At 38.2% G+C, this 25,232-nt stretch overlaps 1 protein-coding gene across 7 annotated transcripts in view; it reads right to left on the minus strand.

The window, feature by feature from the left end:
* The window catches only part of LOC137653849 (kielin/chordin-like protein), a 352,325-nt gene that overhangs the window by 73,865 nt on the left and 253,228 nt on the right, over positions 1 to 25,232 (minus strand). The window lies entirely within an intron of this gene.

The raw sequence follows: 25,232 nt of genomic DNA on the forward strand, positions 1-25,232 counted from the left end.
CATTATTTGGATAAGAAGTGATGGAAATATTTAAAATCATGTTATGGTTACTAACCAACATACATACCTAAAATATACTTAACTGATCTAAAAAATTATGTTTTTTGAGGTAAATTTAAGAAAAATTTACCTCAACTAATAATCGTGCCTTCCCTTCCAGTTTTCCAACATACATACCTAAGGTATACTTAACTGATCTAAAAATGATGTTTGTTGAGGTAAATTAAAGAAAAATTGGGTTAGATTGAATGAAAATGTTTACACAACTTGAAGTTGAAAATTGCCAGACAATTTATTCAGTGTGGTTCCCATGGACTTTCCTGTCAGACTAGAACAAGGAATCATCAAATATAATAGAGAAATATAATCTTCCCTGACAAAAGGCTAATGTATCAAGAGTATATAAGGGAGAAAAATGGGTTTAGGCTCTCTAGAAATTTGTCCCCTCCCGTCCCATGATATATTTGTCAGCTAGCAGATTATACGTCACCAACTGGGAAACAGTACTCACTAACGAGATTAAATTCTTACCACATTGTTAATTATCACCAGAAGCCATATATTTCTCATAATAACAGGCCCTCCTCTCATGAGTCTAGAGAAATGGAAGAGCTTTGGGGACCACACTGTACCTGGAAAAGTAATTTTTTTCTTCTATCAAAATTCCCTTTACCTGTGTTAGGAACAGTGTTATCCCTAGGATAGTCGAAAAGGCAGGGAGATAACTGCCGTCACATACGAGCTTAGGAAACTCATCCTCCACGTAATGACGAGCAGCATCGGTGTTGGCAGAGGCAGACTCACCATATATGCTTTTGAGGCGGTATCTCTTTTGAAATTTATCGAATCAGCCTGTGCTGGCTGTAAAGCCTCGTCCTCGAGGAGGCGAATCACTCATGGCAGAGCTAGTACTGGCTTGAGGTTCATCAGGATCATCTTAGGCAGCTTCTTTAGCATCCCCTTTGTCGTCGTTATCAGGCAAGGTTTGATCGTAGAGATATTTGGCCTTTGTCCTGATCATATTAGTGTCCAAACTCGCATTTCATTTTCTACAATCAGCAATCCACAAGGCTAATGCTTCCACTTTTACAATTCTCTTATTACGCGGAGTTACCACACGTTTCACTTCTTTATTGAAGCTTATTGCAGCAGTTTTGCGGAAGTTAGCTTCATCTTTTTTAATGTAGCTCACTGTTGATTACTTCACTCCATAATGGCGTGCCACCACGGCATAACTTCTGCCCTGTTTTAACATACCTAAAAGTGTGACCTTTTCACTGATGGTCATCATTTTCCTCTTCCTCTTGGGCTAACTAGAAGAATCTTTTGTAGGGGCATGGCATTTAGGACGCATTGCAAGAACTTAACGAAAAGTTAATTTCAAACACAACACTAAATTACGCGAGACACAGTTGACAGCGTGAATGAGAGTGGGGAAATACAACAAGGGATGCAGTTTTGCGGAAGTTAGCTTTGTCTTTTTTAATGCAGCGCACTGTAGATTACTTCACTCTATCACGGCGTGCCACCGCGGCAAAACTTCTGCCCTGTTTTAACATATCTAAAAGTGTGGACTTTTCACTGATGGTCATCATTTTCCTCTTCCTTTTGAGCCAACTAAAGGAATCTTTTGTAGGGGCATGGCACTTAGGAGTCATTGCAAGGGCTTAACGAAAAGTTAATTTCAAACACAACCCTAAAATACGCAAGACACAGTTGACAGCGTGAATGAGAGTAGGGAAATACAACAAGGGAAGCAGTTTTGCAAAAATTAGCTTTGTCTTTTTTAATGTAGTGCACTGTCGATTACTTCACTCCATAATGGCGTGCCACCGTGGTATAACTTCTGGCCTGTTTTAACATATCTAAAAGTGGGGCCTTTTCACTGATGGTCATCATTTTCCTCTTCCTCTTGGGCTAACTAGAGGAATTTTTTGTAGGGGCACGGCACTTTGGAGGCAATGCATGGGCTTAACGAAAAGTTAATTTCAAACACAACACTAAAATACCCGAGACCCAGTTGACAGCATTAACGAGAGTGGGGAAATACAACAAGGGAAGCAGTTTTTCGGAAATTACCTTTGTCTCTTTTAATGTAGCGCAGTGTCGATTACTTCACTACATAATGGAGGTGCCACAGCGGCATAACTTCTGCCCGGTTTTAACATACATAAAAGTGTGAATTTTTTTACTGACAATCATCATCTTCCTCTTCCTCTTGGGCTCACAAGAGGAATCTTTTGTAGGGGCACAGTGCTTAGGAGGCATTGCAAGGGCTTAACAAAAAGTTAATTTCAAACACAACACTAAGATACGCGAGGCACAGTTGACAGCGTGAGAGTGGGGAAATACAAGGTAAGAAGCTGGGAGAGGATGCAATGATGCTCAATATACTTGTGAATCACAATGGTCAACTTACTTACATAAAACCAAGCAAAGGAACAGCCAAAACTTACATCATGTGAGCGAAAGCAACAAGCATAATAAGTTAACACTCACTCCTCAAGAAGGGAAATCCATGGTGATAAAGCTTGAAGTCTATTATGACATATTTGCTGAGGGCCTTGGTTGATGATACCTCATGTCCCCAACACTTTCCCTTTAATGCGTCAGAATTGAGCTGAGAACACTGCAAGCATACTGGTTCAACTGCTTGGATTTGTTTAAGAAAGTGCCCAATGCCAAGATCAACCCATAAACCTCTGGAGAACAAGAAAAGGCATATTTGCAAAGAAAGCTAGGGAGTATGCAATTTTTCTCACATCATCATCATCATCATCACCATATTTGTTATTATTATTATTATTATTATTATTATTATTATTATTATTATTATTATTATTATTATTATTATTATTATTATTATTATTATTATTAACTGCTCAGCCACAGCCCTAGTTGGAAAAGCAGAATGCCATAAGCCTAGGGACTTCAACTGGGAAAATAGCCCAGTGCGGAAAGGAAACGAGAAAAAATAACATATTTTAAGAACAGTAACATTAAAATAAATATCTCCTATATAAACTATAAAAACTTTAACAAAACCAGCAGAAGAGAAATAAGATAGAATAGTGTGTCCAAGTGTACCCTCAAGCAAGAGAACTCTAACCCAAGACAGTGGAAGACCATGGTACAGAGGCTATGGGGCTACCCAAGACTAGAGAACAATGGTTTGATTTTGGAGTGTCCTTCTAGAAGAGCTGCTTACCATAGCTGAAGAATCTCTTCTATCCTTACCAAGAGGAAAGTAGCCATTGAACAATTACAGTGCAGTAACCCATTGGGTGAAGAAGAATTGTTTGGTATTGTCAGGTGTAGGAGAATATGTAAAGAATAGGCCAGACTATTCGGTGTGTGTGTGTAGGCAAGAGGAAAATGAACTATAGCCAAGAGAGAAGGATCCAATTTAGTACTGTGTGGCCAGTCAAAGGACCCCATAACTCTCTAGCAGTAGTATCTCAAAGGTTGGCTAGTGCCCTGCCAAACCTACTACCTACATATGTTACTAGGATGGAGTCTAGAGGATTGACCATCTCTATGCGGGATGCTGTAAGACAACAAATAGCTACTGCAGAAAGGGGCTTATTGGTCTGACTGTTCTGAAGCAGGCTACTTTCTGATAACAGTTCTCTAAAAATAGGTTGCAAGGTACACACTGGACAAAGGTTATGTCAAAAAGACCATAAAACTAATTATAGAGAGGATCTCATCTATAAAGGGACTTTTCCTTCTTGGTCAGAAAGAGAAAGCCAGAAGTCTGTGTCAGGAGACTACTTGGAGAGTGAGGAATTCTTACTCTGTGTTATGCAGCCAGTTTGCTGACGTTTGCTCCAAAAGGATAAGGCATTTAAAAAAACTGTCTTCGGTAAGGATATTTTATGGGTAATAGTACTATCATCTAGTCTAGACAAAATATCAAGCACTATGTTAATTGGCCAGAAGTTAATTGGCCAGAAAATAGTAAGAGTTGGTAAAGAAGGCTTTCAAAGCAAAAAACAAAGTAATTTAAAATAAAAGATATATTGCAGTTTAAATTACCTCCAAAAGCCAAGAGTTAAGTCAGATGTTATTTGTATGGCAAAATTGTTGAGGGCTTAAGCTTTCTATCGTCAAGAGGTGAACCAGGGTTATCCAGCATGGGTGAATTAAATTGAATATAAAATTTAGGCCTTAAGTCAAGCTCTGGGGCATCAAGGGCCATTTAATGCTATATAATGCAAATTAATCAATCATACCTATACACTCACAAGATTTGGCTATCATTTTAACTTATAAAACCAATCACAAAACTTTCATACAATAACAAAATAAGAAGGGATTAAAAGGATTAAAAACGAATTAAAAAATAATTAAAGCTCGTGATAAAAACCAATACATTACAAAAAAATTTTCAAGTTCAGGGTATTACAATTTGCCCCCAGTATATCTCTTCAAGGTTTGTCCTGGAGTAAACTGTCCCAACCTGATCTAGGCTTGGCTATGTAATTTTGTGTGTAAAACTTATTGAACACTAACATTTATAATATAAAAATAAGATAGCATAATATATAATTCAAAACTAGTAAGGGCACTAATATTAGAGAGCTGGGATTGGCTAATGGCTGCCAAACACACCCAGAATCATCGCTAGCCAAACAAAGACAAAGCATTACAATTTCCTTGTATCTTTAAAAAATAAGCATATTCTAATAGAATGTACTGTACTAAACGATAGAGGCAAAACCAGTTGAAAAAATATAAAGATAAAACTGTAAATGAGTAGAGTTCAATTATAAACTACTTTTCTATTTGGTAACCAGAAGTTAGAGGGCTTCCGGTAGTATATAAAACGCCAAGCTAGAGTTATTGTCTTTGCAATTGACAGTGTTTCTCAGTGGGTGAGGTACAGTCTGCTACCACACAAATATAGCATTAAATATAATAATTCCTCAGAAGCCAGCTGCGTCACCATTTTCTAAAAAAAGTAAATATTCCTTCATTTTATGATGTATCTTAAAAGAATCTGACCTCATTTTCTTGAGGAAATGTTGTTTTAACCCCTTTTCCCTCCCTACAAGCTTGGGGAAACCCAGTTGGGAACTGGGGATTTTGGATTGGAAAATACCAGGACTAGTGCTTTGTAGAGATAATGATCATCAGAAATGCAAGACAAAATACAAAATAACTAGTTAGAAAAATATATAATTTATGTAAATGGCATGAAATTGAAGTATCATACAGTAATCATCTATGATTTGCTTCACGTCCTTCTAATGTTTTTTGGTCTGCCGTGGCTCACTGCATTCATAAAATCAACAGTACATCCCTGTTCCTATGTTCTGGCAAGTGGTAAATGATGAGCTATGCACGCAAGCACCGTGGGTCATTATTTTGCGGACATTCTTTAAAACTTCCAATGGTTTTTGCTCCGCTGTGACTCTCTGTGCTCGCAAAATTAACATTACATCACTTCTCCTATATTCTGGCAAGCAGTACATGATTTGCTACACACGCAAGCCTCGTGGGTCATTATTTCGGGGACAATTTTACTCTCACATAAGCATCAATAGCTATATATTGAATGGAGAGCGTTTTCAACACTGAAGTAAATGAAATTACACTTAATCACTGTTCTTGTTGTAGTCGATCCTACAAACAGCTCCACAACACATTTGTTTAAGAATTGAATTATGTCTTTGAGCATATTCAACCACTAGTTCAATACCATCTCTAGACAAATAATTATAAAATTCGACGTAACCAACATTGCACTGCAAACAATCCGTAGGAATTAGGTCTGTCAATATATTTATGGTTAAGCCCCACCCTTATTCCCTTACCATAATCTTTTTATTCTTTCTTTAGGCGTGGGCTTGATAAAAGCATATTGTCACTTTACATTAAAATTGATTTCTGTCTAATACACAACACATCTCGTTTGAGTATACTGTAAGCATATCTAACCCATCAAAAAAATGAGGAAAAAATACACAATTATAATAAAATCCAGCACATGCATATATGACCTAACTACAACTTATGCTTATTTTTTCTAAATCTAAGCATGCAAGATTCCAAATACTTGCTTCTCAAACACAAGATTACATCCAAACCTTTCTCTTTATTCGCATTAAAATCAATGACTTGGCAAGCACCATCCATATTAGATTCTGAATCTCAAGTTAGTTATGATGTCCATAGCCATCTACCATACTAAATTTAGATATCAGTGCTATTTAACTATGAAGCTCAATCATACATTAACTTGAGGCTTGACACTGAACATAATGGTAACTTCAGGACTACTAATTTTTTTGCATCAACTATTAAAAAGATTAAGACCTGAATATATACTATAATTTCTTTGGCCTCAATTCCTGTTCTTTATCTTGATGTAAAGTACCCACTTCTGAAAATAATAGTGCAGTACTCTGTTCTATCATACTACTTAAGGACACAATTAACTATTAATGGTAAATTTCAGCAATACATATGAATGGGGGTTGCAATGTTAACATGACATTTTTTTACCTTTTTTGGCAAAGAAAGCTTCTGAGCAGCCTTCTTGTGAATATTTTGCAATATGATTCTTAAGTGTACTTACAAAACATGCCATTAATGTATTCTACTGATGCATATGAAATGAAGTAATCTATGCAAATACATGTGTACTGCATAAACATTGTAAACAGAAATATTTGAATAAATATTCAGATGTGTGGTTGGGTAGTTTGTAAATTGATTTAAATAAATAATATACCTAAGTAATTGTGGAAATACATACATACATATTTTGGGTTGTTACTCAAATGATTGGGTTAAGTATAATTGCTAAATGTTAGGTTATTCTTTAATATTCACTATATACAGAGATGTTTTGTGAGCTTCATTTCACTCCCGAGTGTTTGTAATTAGTGTACAGTATTCAGAGTATTATGTCTAACAGATGAACTGTCAGAACATGGCTGGTAATCAGCCTTCAAATGGGCATCTAGTTATTGTAATTGTTGGGGGTTCCTTTAAAGATCTAAATAAAACTGGGAAATTATTTCCAAGTCTTAGGAATCTCAGTATGTTATTTTTTGCATAGACCTTGGAATAGAAGGATCATCTGAAAGGACTTTACAAGATCTTAGAACCTACCGGAGAAAAAATGTGGAAAAGTGAAAATTTTCTTTACTAGGACATTGATAAAGAGGATTTGACATACCAAGTGAGGAAAATTTAAAATTCAGTGAAACAATTAACGGATTTTGCCTTAAGGAAACTCTGAAGAAGTTTTTCATCATTTCAGAGAAAAAAAATGGTTAAACGAAGTCTATTTTCAAATGAACAGAAGAAAGTAAAATTTTGCATTGTTTAATGAAAGAGGTTACAGAAAAAAGTGAAGACGGATTACCATAAATGAAAAGCTTCCGGAATTAAACCATAACTGATAAAAAAGTCATCCTGCTGTTTGGAGAAATATTGAACTTGTTTATTACAAGTCTTGTAACAGGGCATCTATCTTCCACACTAGGGGAGCTGAAAGAGGTGAACAAAAACGCCTCCAAGTTTTTGTTCTGAGACATACTGATGGATGTAAAGACAATTTGTTTGGAAGAGCTTGACTTTTTCAACTTAACAGATAAATTAGGATCTTTGATTTTCGTTGAATAAAGTGAGGAAGAACTCTTATTCCTCTTGAATTTGTCTAGGAATAAACTGAGAGAGAAGTCTTATACCTCTCAACTTTTTCTATGTTAACAGCACTTCCACTATCCGGTAAAGGTATTGTGATTTTATCCCCATTTAGTTTTGGTTGTAGGCCAATGTCATCATACTGTCACAAAGCTGTGGTTCCTGGTCATGAAGAGTCTTGAACATTACTAGCAGCTCTCATCAATTGATATGGAGAGATGACTCTTGTGAGGTCCACTTCCCTGATGTAGATGATCTAGAATTGATCTCCATCCTTCTATGAAGGATTTGTAAACAGGACAAAAAGTCTGCGATTTTAATCTCCAAAGAAAACCCTCCCTAAGATACCCACCTGCAATTGTTCCCCAAAATTGGCAGCTGAAGGAAGTTTTTCTTCATTGATACTGAGATTGTGTCTAGATTGGCTATTCATTTCCAATGTATATCGAGAAGGAATGGGAAAACTCATCTTTAACTAATTTCTCTAAGGAAGTCATGGACCCTAACAGCATCATCCACATCCAAATCTACACATGTTCAACATCGTGAACTTTTGCAACAAAACAATATGACCATTCCAAAATATTGAATCTTCCAAGTCAGAACCAGAAAAGAATTTTCCAAATGAAACAAGATCCTCTACCAAAACAGTAACCACGTTCGGCGAAAAAGGCATTATTTCAAATTGAGATGAATAGGAATGTGGAAATATGTATCTGAAAGGTCTATTGAAAGCATCCAATCTTTCTGTAAATAGTCTTTCCAATGAAAAATTTGTAAGAGTTGTATAAAACTAGTCTTCTGCCCCCTGAAGCTTTGTGTTATAAAAGCTCGGAGAAGAGTTTAAGACCTGTTCTATCACATTTTTTCTTAGAAGATTAACAATTCCTAGTTTCAAAATCGGAGTATTTGCTGTATTTGCTAAATAACTCTAATATGGAACTGGCTCATTGGATGAGCAAGGCTTGGGGGTTAGAAGGATCCAATAATCTGATTTGACTGCAGCTAGCACACAAGGATTGGGACAAAGGCTTTCTCAAATGTTGTAGAAATTGGGAAGTCTTTCTCCCACTGGCATTGGGACGGAATGACCATCAGGACATTTTTTTTATAAGATCTTTGAATCATGTTGTTAACTATTCTGAAATGTCTACTAGAATTGAATCCTAATGCTCTACCACTGTTACAAAACTAATTCCTTGGCAACAATTCTAAGGAGGTTCAAAACCTCAAAGCACAGGTTCCTAAACTGTGGTATGCATACCACTAGCGGTACACCAGGGCCTTACTAGTGGTACAGGAGAACTTTTGTGGACAGCGAACAAGACTACGGAATGTTCGACCTACTGAGTACCCTTGAAACCAAGACCAATAATGAATTTTTTTAACAAATTGTCCATTGCCTCTCATTGCTCAAGACTGAATTAAAGTGTTTACTTCCCAGTCATATGTGGAGCCTACATCACCAATCAATTCTCCAGTGATCTAGTAGATCTGCCTGTTGGGACCAGGGAACAAGAGGTGCTCATGGATATCCAATCTGATGAAGCAACAGAGGTGAAGGACAAGGAATCCTGTCCTATAAGCTTCTGGGTGAGCATGATCTCCTCACACCCGGCACTAGCTCATCAGGGTGTTCCCCAGCTACTGATTTTCCCTCTATGTGGAAGTTTGAGTAGGGATTCTTAGTCATGCTGAACATAAAGCCTAAGAGCAGAAACAGTCTTATTGAGACTACGCACGATTTTTTATGTTCTCTAAGTAATGCCACATATTGACCAGTTGGTGGAGAAGAAGCAGTTGCATTCCTCACATTAAAAGATAATGAATGTTTTATGTTCTTTCTAATTGGTTCATATACATGTTCTGGTTATGAATAAATTCATATTTAAATGAAATGTTTTTTTTTTTCTTTTTAAACCAGGTGGTATGTTGCAATGGTACTGGACCTTTAAGATTGTATTTTTCTAAAACCATGTGTTACACAATATTGTTACTCTTCTTGAAATATCTTATTTTGATTGTTCATTACTTCTCTTGCTGTTTATCTATTTCCTTAGTTCCTCACTGGGCTATTTTTCCCTGTTGGAGTCCTTGGGCTTATAGTATCCTGCTTTTCTAACTAGGGTTGTAGCTTAGCTTGCAATAATAATAATAATAATAATAATAATAATAATAATAATAATAATAATAATAAGCAGCATCCAAACTTATCATAAGTAGCTTATTTCCGTATTTTTATACAAAATTACGTAAGGTTACTTTTGGAGTGTTTAACTGTGTTTTCTTCATCTCTAACTAACTGTTCAGATGGATAAACTGAGGCATTACTTACTGGTTTTCCCATTTGCTTATGTTTTTGCACAAGAGGTGCTGCATATCAGTTTTTAAATGGACTCATTTCAGCAGTCATATTACTAAATTCTACATTTACCCTGTAAGAGTTAACTCGAGATGAACTAATTAATGGCTGAGCTTGCAAGCAAATGATACGCAATGCCATCTGAATCATGAAGCAACCGTTCAGCTTTAGCTGAAACTTTATACATTTACTTCTAAGTTAATCGTATGATATTGTATGATATGCCACACTATCCACAAATAAAATAAGAAAGCACATACGTTAGCGAGAGGAGTGATATTAGGAGCCATACTACCCACTCGAACTTCTGCCTCGCAATCTAGTTGTTTTATAGGGTGACTAGGCTTGCAGGAAAATGAAAATTTCACAGCAGTAATGTCTATGTAAATAAAGAATTCGAAACTGTATGAGAGGATCTCAAATCTGTAATATGCTGTGCACCATCTTAACCCTTACTGAATGGAACAATATTACCACTAGATCCAACTTGAGAAATCAGGTTAGGGTTAGCAATGTATGATCAAAATTACCGCATTCAAGAAAAGACTCGCTCATCTTTTGAGATTTCCCAAAAGAAGCTATAGAGTCAAGAGTTTTTGAAGTTCATCTCTATCAAATCTTGATCTATCAAGTGTTTTATTAGAGTTCTGTGCTAAATTGTCATTACCTTCATCATCCCCACTATAATCAACTAGCATGGTCCTCACTGGATTTCCAGTTTCCCTTTGCACTGGGTATTTTTGATTTGGTAGACAACCATTAAAACATACTTTCCAATGAGAGAAGCAATGAAGCCTTCACATTGCTCATAATGGTTATACAAATCACAATACTACACAAGACACGAGATACATAGAGAATATACAAATATGCATATGTATGTATATACACATACACACACATACACACATACAAACACACACACACACACACACACACACACACATATATATATATATATATATATATATATATATATATATATATATATATATATATATAAGTGTGTGCACCCAGTTTATTCACACTGCTCATAATGGTTATACAAATCACAATACTGCACAAGACATGAGATACATAGAGAATATACAAATGCGCATATGTATGTATATACACATACACACACATACACACACACATATATATATATATATATATATATAGAAGTGTGTGCATCCAGTGTGTGAACCCAGTATATTCCTCATATTATACTCTCTTTTGGTAGTGCGTTGTTCGGCTGATAAAATTCTGGGTTTAATTCTAGTCATTATCCTAATAAATGCAGCTATGGAATGACATTAGATAATGTCTAACATAATTGGTTTTCAAATTATTTAAATTTCTGATTATTGTGATTATTTTACCTTTCCCAACTAATAAGTGTGATAGTGAGCTATGAACACACAGATACCACTTATGAAAATAATGTTCTATTTATATAATATATAATTTTATACTTAGTTGGGAGTCATGTAATATCCCATTTCTTTCCACTTAAATTGACATATTAGAGTTAATGGAGGTTTGTCTTTATTGGATTCAATAGAATGACTTAGGGTGAGTGGTTCAGGTGATTATAAGACATGGTTTCTGTCTTGCAGTATGAGCATGATACCAGGCTGGTAGATCAGTGGAGGGGAGGGATATAAATGCATAAAATTTTTTTTAAGGTCAAGTTACACTTTGTAGATATTAGCTACTGTACATAATTAAATGATAGTATCCATAGCTGAAAGTAATAGGATTTTAGTAATAGAAATTATATTGATAATATCTCTTAATTGTATACAATACCTAATATCTACAAGGCGTGAACATCTATAACAGTATGAATCTACATAGTATCATATGAAACCACATAGTCTCCATAGCTGAAAGTAATAGAATTTTAGCAATACTGCATAAATTATATTGATACTAGTCTCCATAGCTGAAAGTAATAGAATTTTAGCAACACTGTATAAATTACATCGATACTATGTGGATTCATATAATACTATGTGGATTAATACTCTTATAGATGTCTTAATACAAAATGTGAGGAAAATTTAAACTTGAGATTTTCTTGGACTTGGGATCTCAAAGAACATGCATCACTGAAGATATGCTACAACAATAAAACTTGAAATATATACATAAGAAAAAAACAGAGCAGAACAAATTGAACCATTAATTCATCCTAGGGAGTATAAAGTCAAATTTGAGTCAACCTCCAATAAATTTATAACAAGTTGAAACTTTCAAGAAATTATCATTAAAATTAAAAGTGTCAGGAATAACATAATAAATGTTCCCAAGAATAGACCATGGGGCTTTTGAAAAATTCAAGATGGCATCTAAAATGGCTGCCAGCTTGAGAATTTCTTATATTTCACGCTGAAATCACCATAGAAATAGTGAGTCAAAATAATTACCATGGCTATTTTTAAGATAAAATCAACTTATTAGATACAGCTGACATGTGCAATACATTGTTTTCTTTTCTTTTATTTTCAGAGCTAGAGTTGGAGTTGTGCATTATTTGTAAGATCTCACACATCAAGGATTTTGTGAAAGTTGGAATCAAAGGTAAAACAACTATAGTAGCTGCAAGCCTTGAGAGACAGGATGGTCTTCATGAACTACTACAGCTACAGGAGCCACTAATACTTCACATTACCTGTAAAAAAGCCTACTCCTAGGAATCCTCCATCAGACCTGGGAAGATAAAATCTAGGAAATCAGTGGCAGTTGAGGCATCTCAACCACCCAGCCTGTAGGCCAGAACCCCACTGTTTGAGATTACTGCACATTGCATTTTCTGCTCTGAAATACTGATTACTAGCAGCAGACTTGAAACAAAACACAAAAAGTTAACATGCAATGTAGAGACCAAAGAGTTAAAGAATGTGTTGAAAAGGGGATCAGAGAGTGGTGATGAGTGGGGAGAAGTGGTTGCCAAAAGGACAGAGAGAAAATACTGATTTGGTTGCCATAGAGGTGAAACACCAACATGCCTGTGCTAAGGATTTTTTCCAATCTACAAAAAGTAAAACTTGTTTGCAAACCAGTTGATGACCTATGTGCATACATAACAACAATGACGAATGTAGTTATGTAGTTTCTGACTTCAAGGAGCACATAGAAACATTCTTGAAAGGCAAGGACGGATTTTCTCAAAAAAACTGAAAAGAGCAATACGAATATGATATTATAACACGCATTTCTGGAAAATTCAGCATAGCTATGTTCCCTGAATTTGCTCACTAGATACTACGCAAGAGGTTGGTGGCAGATCAAGCAACTGACAAAGCTTGTGAAAATGAAATAATAATTGAAATGACAGCTTCAATTATCTGTAGTGAGATTTATTTGTCAGTCTATGATCTCAGTGAATTTCCAACTTTCAAGAAAAATAAAAATGATGCTTCTATGATTCTCGAGTATCTCAGGTCTTCTTACACAAGTTGTTAGACCCAAATGGGAAAAAATGCTGCTTTAGTGAGTCAGTGATGTACTACCATAACCCATTCTATTATTTCTGCTACTGGCCATAGTAGTGCACATGCATCGCAAGTATATCTCTTGCAAGCTGATAGACAACATTAGTAGCATCAGTTTTGCAGATGACTATAAGGAGGTCCTATAATTTTTAAAAAGCTCTATATCTTTTCGTACATCCTACTATGGCCTCATTGGGATTGCCCAATTCGTGTTTGATAAAGCTGATTTCAATGTTGCTAGACTAACTAGACACAAGACTTTCCATGCCATGGGTGGCATAGCTTATGTAATACCACCTGGAATAGTAGAAAAGTTTCCTGTCAAGTGCACATAGAAAAGTCTCCTGTCAAGTGCACATTCCAACTAATCCCAACATAACATACAGAAAACCTGTAGCTCCTGCTTTACAGTTGGCTACAGTAGAACCTCTGCAGACTTCTAACAATCACAGACTGCAAGCATCAGCCTGTGATTCCATTTGGATGCTTGGGTTCATGTTGAACTTGACACCATGTCTGCCTTGGAGTGGCTTCATGAAAAGCAAACCTCCAGAATGGAGACTCCATCATTCATCAGTCTGGAATCAAGCAACCCTAGCACTATCTACATTGCACTGTACTTTGCAAAGACACAATGTGATAAGAACAAACTTAATATCTCCCCAGTAACATTTGATCAGCCTCTGTATCAAAAGAATTCTGAAATTGTTGTTGCCTGTTGGAACAAATGTACAACAAACGTTCTGTGGTGCATATGCTCAAAGGGTATGCCTTCTCTCAAACAGTGCATGCCAAAATTCTGATCCTACTGGCCCTCTGCTGTGTAGTGCCAATAAATCAGCTTGGGAGAGCAAGACTAACAAGAAACATCTGGTTACTCTGTACCTGAGCACAGTGAATCATGATGATGGTGCAGAGTTAGATGAAGATGAAAGTCTGCAAGTTTCAACAGTTTCTTACTTACCATCTAGATCAAGTTGCCACACAGATGAACAGGGAAGTTATGGGTGTAGTACATCCACCAGGTATTTCTCATAATCGACTTCATCAGAGCTGAGAGGCCTGACAACTGGAAGCTTCATCTGCACTGTGTGCTGGAGATTATCCTACATATCAATGCAGCAGGTCATCTTCCATATGCCAAGTCTGCGAGACTACTTGCAGCAGATGAACCCCATTCCTAAAGTCATGCCACCCAAGGAGTACACTTTGTTATCTGCAAAGAGGTATTTCACCATTCACTGGGCCAATGAGTTCTGGTCTGGCATCTTCTCTGACTAGACAATAGAGCATTCTTGATGAGGATTCTGAAAACCAGTGGAGGGATGACCTTTGGTAGAGGGATTATAGACAGCATCTTAACCAAATGGGAGCATGCACTGCCTCACTATGTTTCTTTCTTTGATACTTTGGAGATGTTTATTAATGTGCCCACTGCTACCTGTGAACAACACTAAGATCTTTATTCATCGACTCAAGCTACAGACAAGAAAAACTACGATGTCGTCCTCTACTGGCTGCAGGTACGACCACCATTTTCAGGTTACTAGCATGATTGCCTAATGTGTATTTCCACTGGTGTTGTAGATGACGCATCTGTCAACTATGACAAAGCTGTGCAGACTGGCCAAGCTGCAGAATCTAGAATAACAGGGGAACAGTTCACCAAGATCCCCCTGCATTGCAGGGACAAAGTCAAGACTATGGGAGATAAGAACAGCACCAATGTCAGGGGATAAAATAGAGGTAAATCACATTCTTCTTATACAGGATTATACGTGTCTTCAAAATAAATTCTGATATGGAACACTTCATGGCATATGAGGGGGCTCCTGACCATCCATCCTTGTTTTATGATGGTACAATGTGGAAACCAAACAAAAATGCCCAATATACCCTCTTCAAGCAATTTGCTCCTGTACAACCTAATATTTCATACAAATGCAAGTATTTCAAAGATGGAGGCCTTCTACTGCAGTTGGTAGTCTGGCCACAATCATCTACCTGTAGCGGTGTATGCCAATGCTGTATTGACTACATCCTGAGGTAGTGTTTGATGGCTACAGAACTGTCTCCACCAAGGCAACACAGCAACTACACAGGGTAAAGACATCAACATCCAGCGACATCCTTTTTGAAAAGAACATGGTCAACACTACTATTTAAGTAACATTTCTGGAAAATAACCATAACAAAGAGCATCTTATAGAGATGCCCAGTGACCTGCTGAATCATGCAGGTATCAAATTAAAGCAGGTGTAAGATGGTGCATATGCCTTTATTGTGTCAACAACTCTGTCGTTGGCAGTGTCTGGCAAACAAATTGCTGTTGTCGGATTGACACTACCTTGTTGGTAATGGTAGTGACTCTGGTAACTACAAAATGGTCTTGAATGAGTTATACTGCAAGAATTCCCCATCTCTCTATAGAATTCATAGTATCGTTTAACACTGGCACAAGTAAATACCGAATGGCGTTGCATAACATAACTGGATGCATCACTATTTCTGCTTTCTATAGACAAGGGAAACTCACCGCATTCAACCAGTTGCATGACCTACTTGACACATTAAAACTTCAGACATCACTCATCAACAAGTATAAACAGGTGAAACCTTCCCCTTGAAGCTCTATGGTGCATCTAGTTCTGCTGCATCTCCTACAACAAGGTAATAAGCACAACAAAACTTTCCTCAACCTCTCCAGTTGGCATCTTTACCTCCAAAATATTCAGCAGTCAAGCAACATACCTACAGAACATATATAACTATCAAGGAATGGATGGGGAGGCCCTTGCAGCCATGCTGACTGGAGAACATCCTGACACCAGTTGACTCTGACCGTCCCATTACTCCAGACACTATGTTCAACATGATTTCTTGTGGCTGCAAAGAAGATGGCTGTGGAGTGTCCCTTGACTGCAGAAAGATGGGGATGCACTGCTTTGTCCTGCATACAAAGTGCACTGATCAAACCAGTGACAAAGCTACATCAATGATATCCTATCTAGATGCCGAGGAAAAAATTGAAGAATCAACTCTAGTTTCACCAAAAACTGATGATGAGGATGACTGAGGGCAAGTTTGTGTCCTGTTGTAAATATGTTTCACAATTCTAACATATGCATTTATTGTGTTAGTTATTTTATGTTAATGTATATCATACAATCCATGAATATTCTCAATCTCAATCTTATGGTTTCTATAGTATCACCAAAGGTATAGTAAAAATTGCTCATACTACATACAACTCAATAAGAATTTCATAAAATGTTCAAGTTATTACTTTAATTGAGTTACCTTCCCACAATATATATATATATATATATATATATATATATATATATATATAAATATATATATATATATATATATATATATATATATATATATATATATATATATATATATATATATATTGTGGGAAGGTAACTATATCATCACTATATTCTCCTTCGGCTATTGACGCAAAGGGCCTCGGTTAGATTTTGCCAGTCGTCTCTATCTTGAGCTTTTAAATCAATACTTCTCAACACATCATCTCCTGCTTCACACTTAATAGTCTTCAATCATGTAGGCCTGGGTCTTCCAACTCTTCTAGTGCCTTGTGAAGCCCAGTTGAAAGTTTGGTAAACTAATCTCTCTTGGGGAGTGCAAGGAGCATGCCCAAACCATCTCCATCTACCCCTCATCATGATGTCATCCACATATGGTAATCGAGTAATCTCTCATAGTTTTGTTTCTAATCCTGTCCTGTCGTTTAACTCCCAATATTCTTCTGAGGGCTTTGTTCTCAAATCTGCTAAATCTGTTGGATATTGTTTCATTATCATACCAAGACACAAGGCACATCTCCATGCAATAACAGTAATCTCACTAAACTTACAAATAGCTTGATTTTTATGTAATTTCTGGCAATTTTATTTATTTCCAAATTCTATTTAACCTAGCCATTGTCTGATTTGCTTTTTTCAATTGTTCACTAAACTCCAATTCTAAATATCCTATATTAGATATCATAGTTCCTAAATATTTAAATGATTCCACCTCATTAACCCTTTCTCCATGCAATGATATTTCATCTTCCATTGCATATTCCATTCTCGTCATCTCTGTCTTTCTTCTCTTTATCTTGAGCCCAACCTCATGTGATATTTCATTCATTCTGGTAAGCAAGCATTGCAATTCCTGCAGTGTTCTGGTGATAAGGACAGCATCATACTCTAGGTCAACTAATTTCCTGTTACCAATCCAGTCCGATCCTTCCCCACCATTCCAAACTGTTCTATGCATTACAAAATCCATGAGGAGGATAAACAACATAGGTGACAAAATATTCCCTTGAAGTACTCCATTGCTCATTGGAAATTCATTTTATAGGACTCCACTAACAAGTCAAATTTAAGAGGAACTCCATAATAATGCAGGACTCTCCACAAAATTGACCAGTGCACACTATCAAAGGCTTAGTCCACAAATGCCATCAAAAATGGATTTGGAACAGCAATGTGTAGAAACACATTGCTGTTCCAAATGTCTTAAAATGAAAATTTGATCTGTACAACTTCTACCTTTTCTAAATCCTGCTTGTCCGTCTCTCAGTTTTTCCTCAATCTTTCTCTCTAATCTCTTTAGAATGAGCATACTATATATTTTCATGACAACTGATGTAAGTGTGATGTCTGAAATTATTGCAATCAATCATGTTATATTCTACAAAATGATTTTGTAAGTGTGTGTATATATAAATATATATAAATATATATATATATATATATATATATATATATATATACTGTATATATATATATATATATATATATATATATATATGTTATTTTGATAATAAAATAAATTTTTGAATATACTTACCCGGTGATTATATAGCTGCAACTCTGTTGCCCGAAAGACAACTCTACGGTAAAAACTCGCCAGCGATCGCTACACAGGTTGCGGGTGTGCCCAACAGCGCCATCTGTCGTCCAGATACCCAGTACTCAATGTAAACAAAGACTCAATTTTCTCCTCGTCCCACTGCGTCTCTATTGGGGAGGAAGGGAGGGTCCTTTAATTTATAATCACCGGGTAAGTATATTCAAAAATTTATTTTATTATCAAAATAACATTTTTCAATATTTAACTTAGCCGGTGATTATATAGCTGATTCACACCCAGGGGGGTGGGTAGAGACCAGCAATATATGTTTACACTTTTATGAGCTAAGAGTTTTTATTTCATTTTAGAAGTTATCAAAATAACAAAAACAAAATAAATAGGTACCTGGTAAGGAAGTCGACTTGAACAATTTCTCTGCCTTTTAAGTACGTCTTCCTTACGGAGCCTCGCGATCCTCTTAGGATGCTGATCGACCCCTAGGATCTGAAGTATCAAGGGTTGCAACCCATACAACAGGACCTCATCAAAACCCCTAATCTAGGCGCTCTCAAGAAATGACTTTGACCACCCGCCAAATCAACCAGGATGCGAAAGGCTTCTTAGCCTTCCGGACAACCCAAAAAACAACAATAAAAACATTTCAAGAGAAAGATTAAAAGGGTATGGAATTAGGGAATTGTAGTGGTTGAGCCCTCACCCACTACTGCACTCGCTGCTACGAATGGTCCCAGTGTGTAGCAGTTCTTGTAAAGAGACTGGACATCTTTCAAGTAAAATGACGCGAACACTGACTTGCTTCTCCAATAGGTTGCGTCCATTATACTTTGCAGAGATATATTTTGCTTAAAGGCCACGGAAGTTGTTACAGCTCTAACTTCGTGCGTCTTCATCTTAAGCAAAGTTCGGTCTTCCTCACTCAGATGTGAATGAGCTTCTCGTATTAACAATCTGATAAAGTCTGACCAAGCATTCTTTGATAAAGGCAAGGATGGTTTCTTAACTGAACACCATAAAGCTTCAGATTGGCCTTGTAAAGGTTTAGTACGCTTTAAATAGAACTTAAGAGCTCTAACAGGGCATAAGACTCTTTCTAGTTCATTGCCTACGATCTCCGATAAGCTGGGGATATCGAAAGATTTAGGCCAAGGCCGAGAAGGCAGCTCATTTTTGGCTAGAAAACCAAGTTGTAGCGAACAAGTGGCTTTTTCTGACGAAAATCCTATGTTCTTGCTGAAGGCATGAATCTCACTGACTCTTTTAGCCGAGGCTAAGCATACCAGGAAAAGAGTCTTAAGGGTGAGATCTTTCAGGGAGGCTGATTGTAACGGCTCCAACCTGTCTGATATGAAGAATCTTAGTACCACGTCTAAATTCCATCCAGGGGTAGCCAAACGACGCTCCTTAGTGGTCTCAAAAGACTTAAGGAGGTCTTGCAGATCTTTATGTTTGGAAAGATCTAAGCCTCTATGCCGGAAGACCGATGCCAACATGCTTCTGTAGCCCTTGATAGTGGGAGCTGAAAGGGATCGTCCTTTTCTCAGGTATAAGAGAAAAACAGCTATTTGAGCTACAGAGGTACTGGTCGAGGATACAGAAACTGACTTGCACCAGTCTCGGAAGACTTCCCACTTCGATTGGTAGACTCTAATGGAAGAAGCTCTCCTTGCTCTAGCAATCGCACTGGCTGCTTCCTTCGAAAAGCCTCTAGCTCTCGAGAGTCTTTCGATAGTCTGAAGGCAGTCAGACGAAGAGCGTGGAGGCTTTGGAGTACCTTCTTTACGTGTGGCTGACGTAGAAGGTCTACCCTTAGAGGAAGACTACTGGAAACATCTACTAACCATCGAAGTATCTCGGTGAACCATTCTCTCGCGGGCCAGAGGGAAGCAACTAACGTCAACCTTGTCCCTTCGTGAGAGGCGAACTTCTACAGTACCTTGTTGACAATCTTGAACGGTGGGAATGCGTAGAGATCCAGATGTGACCAATCTAGGAGGAAAGCATCTATATGTATTGCTGCTGGGTCCGGGACTGGAGAGCAATAGATTGGAAGCCTCTTGGTCAGCGAGGTTGCAAAGAGATCTATGGATGGTTTTACCCCAAGTGGCCCAAAGTCACTTGCACACATCCTTGTGGAGGGTCCATTCGGTTGGAATTACTTGCCCTTTCCGACTGAGACAATCTGCTATGACGTTCAAGTCGCCTTGGATGAACCTCGTTACTAGGGAGATGTCTTGACCTTTTGACCAGATGAGCAGGTCCCTTGTGATCTCGTACAACGTCAGTGAGTGGGTACCTCCTTGTTTGGAGATGTACGCCAAGGCCGTGGTGATGTCCAAGTTAACTTCCACCACTTTGCCTCGAAGGAGAGACTTGAAGCTTTTCAAGGCCAGATGTACTGCCAACAGCTCCTTGCAGTTGATATGCATGCTCCTCTGACTCGAGTTCCACAGTCCTGAGCATTCCCGACCGTCTAGTGTCGCGCCCCAGCCCACGTCCGATGCGTCCGAGAAGAGAACGTGGTTGGGAGTCTGAACAGCCAGGGGAAGACCCTCTCTTAGGTTGATATTGTCCTTCCACCAAGTCAGACAATACTTTATCTTTTCGGAAACCGGGATCGAGACCGCTTCTAGCGTCTTGTCCTTTTTCCAGTGAAAAGCTAGATGGTATTGAAGAGGACGGAGGTGTAGTCTTCCTAGTGACACAAATTGTTCCACGGATGACAGCGTCCCTACCAGACTCATCCACAGCCTGACTGAGCAGCGTTCCTTCTTCAGCATCTTCTGGATGGATAGCAGGGCTTGATCTATTCTGGGGGCTGATCGTCTTGTTGTTCAGCAACGTCCTCATCAGAGGGTTCCTCATCCGAAAACTGATGAGGAAACGGCAACGGAGTGGGCAATGTCTGGCTCGCTGAGTCCGGTCGCACTGGTGGATGCGTGACGGAGCCGGACGCAATATCATGGAACTGCTGTACAGTCTGTGAACTGTCAACAACCATGGGTGCGCGAGGAAGCACAGCGTCAACCCGAGACTGTCTAGACCGTCTGGGTTGTGCAGTCAACACCCTACCGGGTTGCTGAGGTTGACGCACTGCGTCAAAACAAGTCACCTCTGCTGGTTGTTGAACGTCCTGAACGTCAACAACCACCTCCGAGCGTCGCTTAACGTCAACGTGCGGCTGGCAACCCACACTGGGTCGCATCGGTGGAGGAACCACCTCAACTGGCAGACGCGAGTAGGTTACCTCAGCGTCAACAGGGCGCACAACCGACCGGTTGGAAGGTTGTTGGCCAGAAGGTTCGGTAGCAACCTTCTCCGCATTAAAGTCCTCTATCAAGGACGCAAGCTTGGACTGCATGTCTTGCAGCAAAGCCCATTTAGGGTCTACGGGAGCAGGTGTGGCAACAGACGGGGTTAGCGACTGAGGCGGTACCGTTTACCATCCCTGAAAGCCTTGTTATGCGTGACATAATTGTACAGCAAAACTTCAAAGGCTCGAAAACAGCTGTGAAGTTGACCTGTAAACAACTTGGAGCGTCTCCTGGCCAGGCGCCAGGGAGAGTCTACGAGAATTGAGAAGTCTATCTGGGCAGAGGCATGAACTCCCAAGCCGAGAACTTCTCTCGTGTCATATCAGACTCTCGCTCTATAAACCAGTTTAAAAGAAGGGAAAGCAAAGGCTGTATCCCCCAAACTCCTCCTGGTGAAAAACCAGTCGCCTAGCCAACGTAAAGCTCTCTAGGAGAGCGAGAGAGCACTAGCTTAAAAACAACGGCTTCGAAGTAGCTAGGCCTAGTGTAAGCTCTGACGTTTAGGCGAACGAGGAGCAGCAGTTACAAAAAGATCCGGACAAAGATCCTTAAAAATATCATCATGATTTAATTAAAGTCCATAGGAGGCTAAGCAGCTTTAGGCTCCTCTCCATCTGACAGAGTCCTCAAGGGAATATCAGTAGGAGGGGGAACAGCAACTTCCTCATCTACAGGAACCTTGTCCGATAAAAGCTGAGTCTCAAGCAAGGGAGAGACCTACCGTGGTGGCAATGCTTTGCAAGCAGAGTCCACACTCACTGGTGCATTAGTAGCGGACCAGAACGCAACGTCATGTAACTGCTTGACAGTCTGTGAACTGTCAACAACTGAACTGTCAACCACAACAGGTGCGTGAGGACGCACAGCGTTCACTCGAGACTGCTTTGACTGCCTAGACTGAGCAGTCAAAACAACTCTAGAATGCGGAGGTTGACGCACAGCGTCAAAACAAGTCAACTCCGATTGTTAGTGAACGTCTTGAACGTCAACAGGAGCATCAGCAAGTGGCCTAACGTCCAAATGCGGCTGAAAAACCACACGAGACCGCATCGAGTGTGGTTCTAAACAACCTGACTGACGTGACTAAGCTACGCCAACGTCAACAGTAAGCACAAAGGAACGTTAGGTTGGCTGAAAGCCAGGATATCGATGAGATAAACGGCTAGACTCAACGGACTAATCGGCAGAATAGTCTTCCATAAGGGAGGCAAGCATATACTGCATGTCTTGCCATACAACCCATTAAGGATCAACGGAAATGGTTGTGGTAAGAGACGAGGGTAACGTCTGTGACCGCAACACTTTGCCTACAAAAAAAGACTCTCGGAGTCTGTGTTACGCTTTTGCTAGGCGGCGAGCAGTTATCCGATGACTGCATAGGGTCAGAGCTGTCCTAATGGTTGTAACCAGGACGCTGGACCTGTCCTGAAAGGACTGACTTTCGCTTAAGGGCTTCGAAACCTTGTGACAGGTTTCTTATGCGAAAAGCCTTCAGATGACGAGGAGAAACAACGTCTCTCTCGTCTTATGGTAGGGGAGATCTTGGTAAGATACACCCGATACCATAGAGGGAAAACGTCTGTTCGTTGGTCAAGGCCTCTCGAACCCATAAGTCGTTTGACATTACTTCTCCCCTGGGCTTGGGAGCATGTAAGAGGTCCCGGACTAGGTGAACGACAGGCACGAACAGACGAACCCTCGGACGCAACACTGTAACACTTTGCGCAAATCACTTTATCACTTCGATTTTCTGTTTTGCACTTATTTCACTGAAATCGAAACTTTTACTGATTTCTACCTGAAACACGCAATTCTACCCTTCATTAAAAGGTAGTAATTGCGAAATCAGTCGTATAATGCAAGCTCATTAATACCAGCAAAAAACAGAAAACATATTTTAAGATAAAAAAATCAGTGGCTGGGAAAGAGACTAAACACTAGTTCATATAACTACGTTTTCAATCTCTCACCGCACATAGCCTGGGGACGAGAATAAAAAACTAAAACGTTTTATCCTTCCTCCCCGTACAGCGACTAGGGACGAGAGAAACTCGAGAACAACGTTACCCGCTTGAACGGAACGTTTTCTCTCCTCTCTCTCCCTCCGTCTCTATCTCTCTCTCTCTTTCTCTCTTGATTTCGCACCTAAGAGAAGAGCCCAATTATATTTCGTCAAAAAAACATGTTATTTGACTAAAGGAAAAAACTGAAAGGTTTTTCAAATAAAAAGTTCCTTTAAAATAGAATTTAAAACATTTAAGCTAAGAAAGAATGAACAAAACGTCAGAATCGATTTACTCTTACTGCAAAGTGAAACCGTGATACACTCTCTCTCTGTCGTAACGATAGAGCGCATGTTGAACGTCCTGAACGTCAACAACTGCGTAGCATAAATAAACTAAACGTTAGTTCATCTTTGAAAACAGTACGAAGACTATCAAAGAAATTCTTTCATAAAATATTACATTTAAAAAGTTTTAAATCCTTAGCTCTTTAAAAGCTAATTACGATATAAAGGGCTCAACGTTGATTAACTTCGGTTTCCAAGTTAGGACCGCCTACTCTCAGGAAAGGTCTATATAAACAAAACATTAAAATTATTTTTATATGTTTATAATAAATGGAAAGTTAATCGAAGAGGCCTAATAAAGGCGGAGAGATATAAAATATATAGAGGAAAATCTATAACGTGATATAATTACTAAAAGCCTAAACACACTTCCGTCTAAGGGAAGGGTCGGCCATTTAAAAGTGAAAGAAAGTCCATACTCTCTTTGTCACCATAATTAAATCTATCCAAAACGAGTTCAAGATTTAAGATGAAGATAAAACACCTGCATAGCGAAAGCTCAAAACTAGAATAAAGTACTTCACCAATTAGTTGTGAAAAAACTCCAGTTTAGCAACAGCGAGTAAGTACGTCTTGTCGATAGCTCGACAGAGAGAAAATTGAGTCTTTGTTTACATTGAGTACTGGGTATCTGGACGACAGATGGCGCTGTTGGGCACACCCGCAACCTGTGTAGCGATCGCTGGCGAGTTTTTACCGTAGAGTTGTCTGTCGGGCAACAGAGTTGCAGCTATATAATCACCGGCTAAGTTAAATATTGAAATATATATATATATATATATATATATATATATATATATATATATATATATATATATATATATATATACACACATATATATATATATATATATATATATATATATATATGTATATATATATATATATATATATATATATATATATATATATATACACACACATATATATATATATATATATATATATATATATATATATATATATATATATATATATATATATATATATATATATATATATGTGTGTGTGTGTGTGTGTGTGTGTGTGTGTGTACGAGATTCGTTCAATTAGTAATGAATAAAATGTCAGGAGAGACATTAAATATGATTTGATCGAAATGATACTTCATTGTGAAGTACATATACTGTACATATACAAACTCTATAAAATTACTAACTGGCAACTTCCTT

This window comes from Palaemon carinicauda, chromosome 1 (assembly GCF_036898095.1).
Source record: "Palaemon carinicauda isolate YSFRI2023 chromosome 1, ASM3689809v2, whole genome shotgun sequence".
In the NCBI taxonomy this organism is placed as follows: Eukaryota; Metazoa; Arthropoda; class Malacostraca; order Decapoda; family Palaemonidae; genus Palaemon; species Palaemon carinicauda.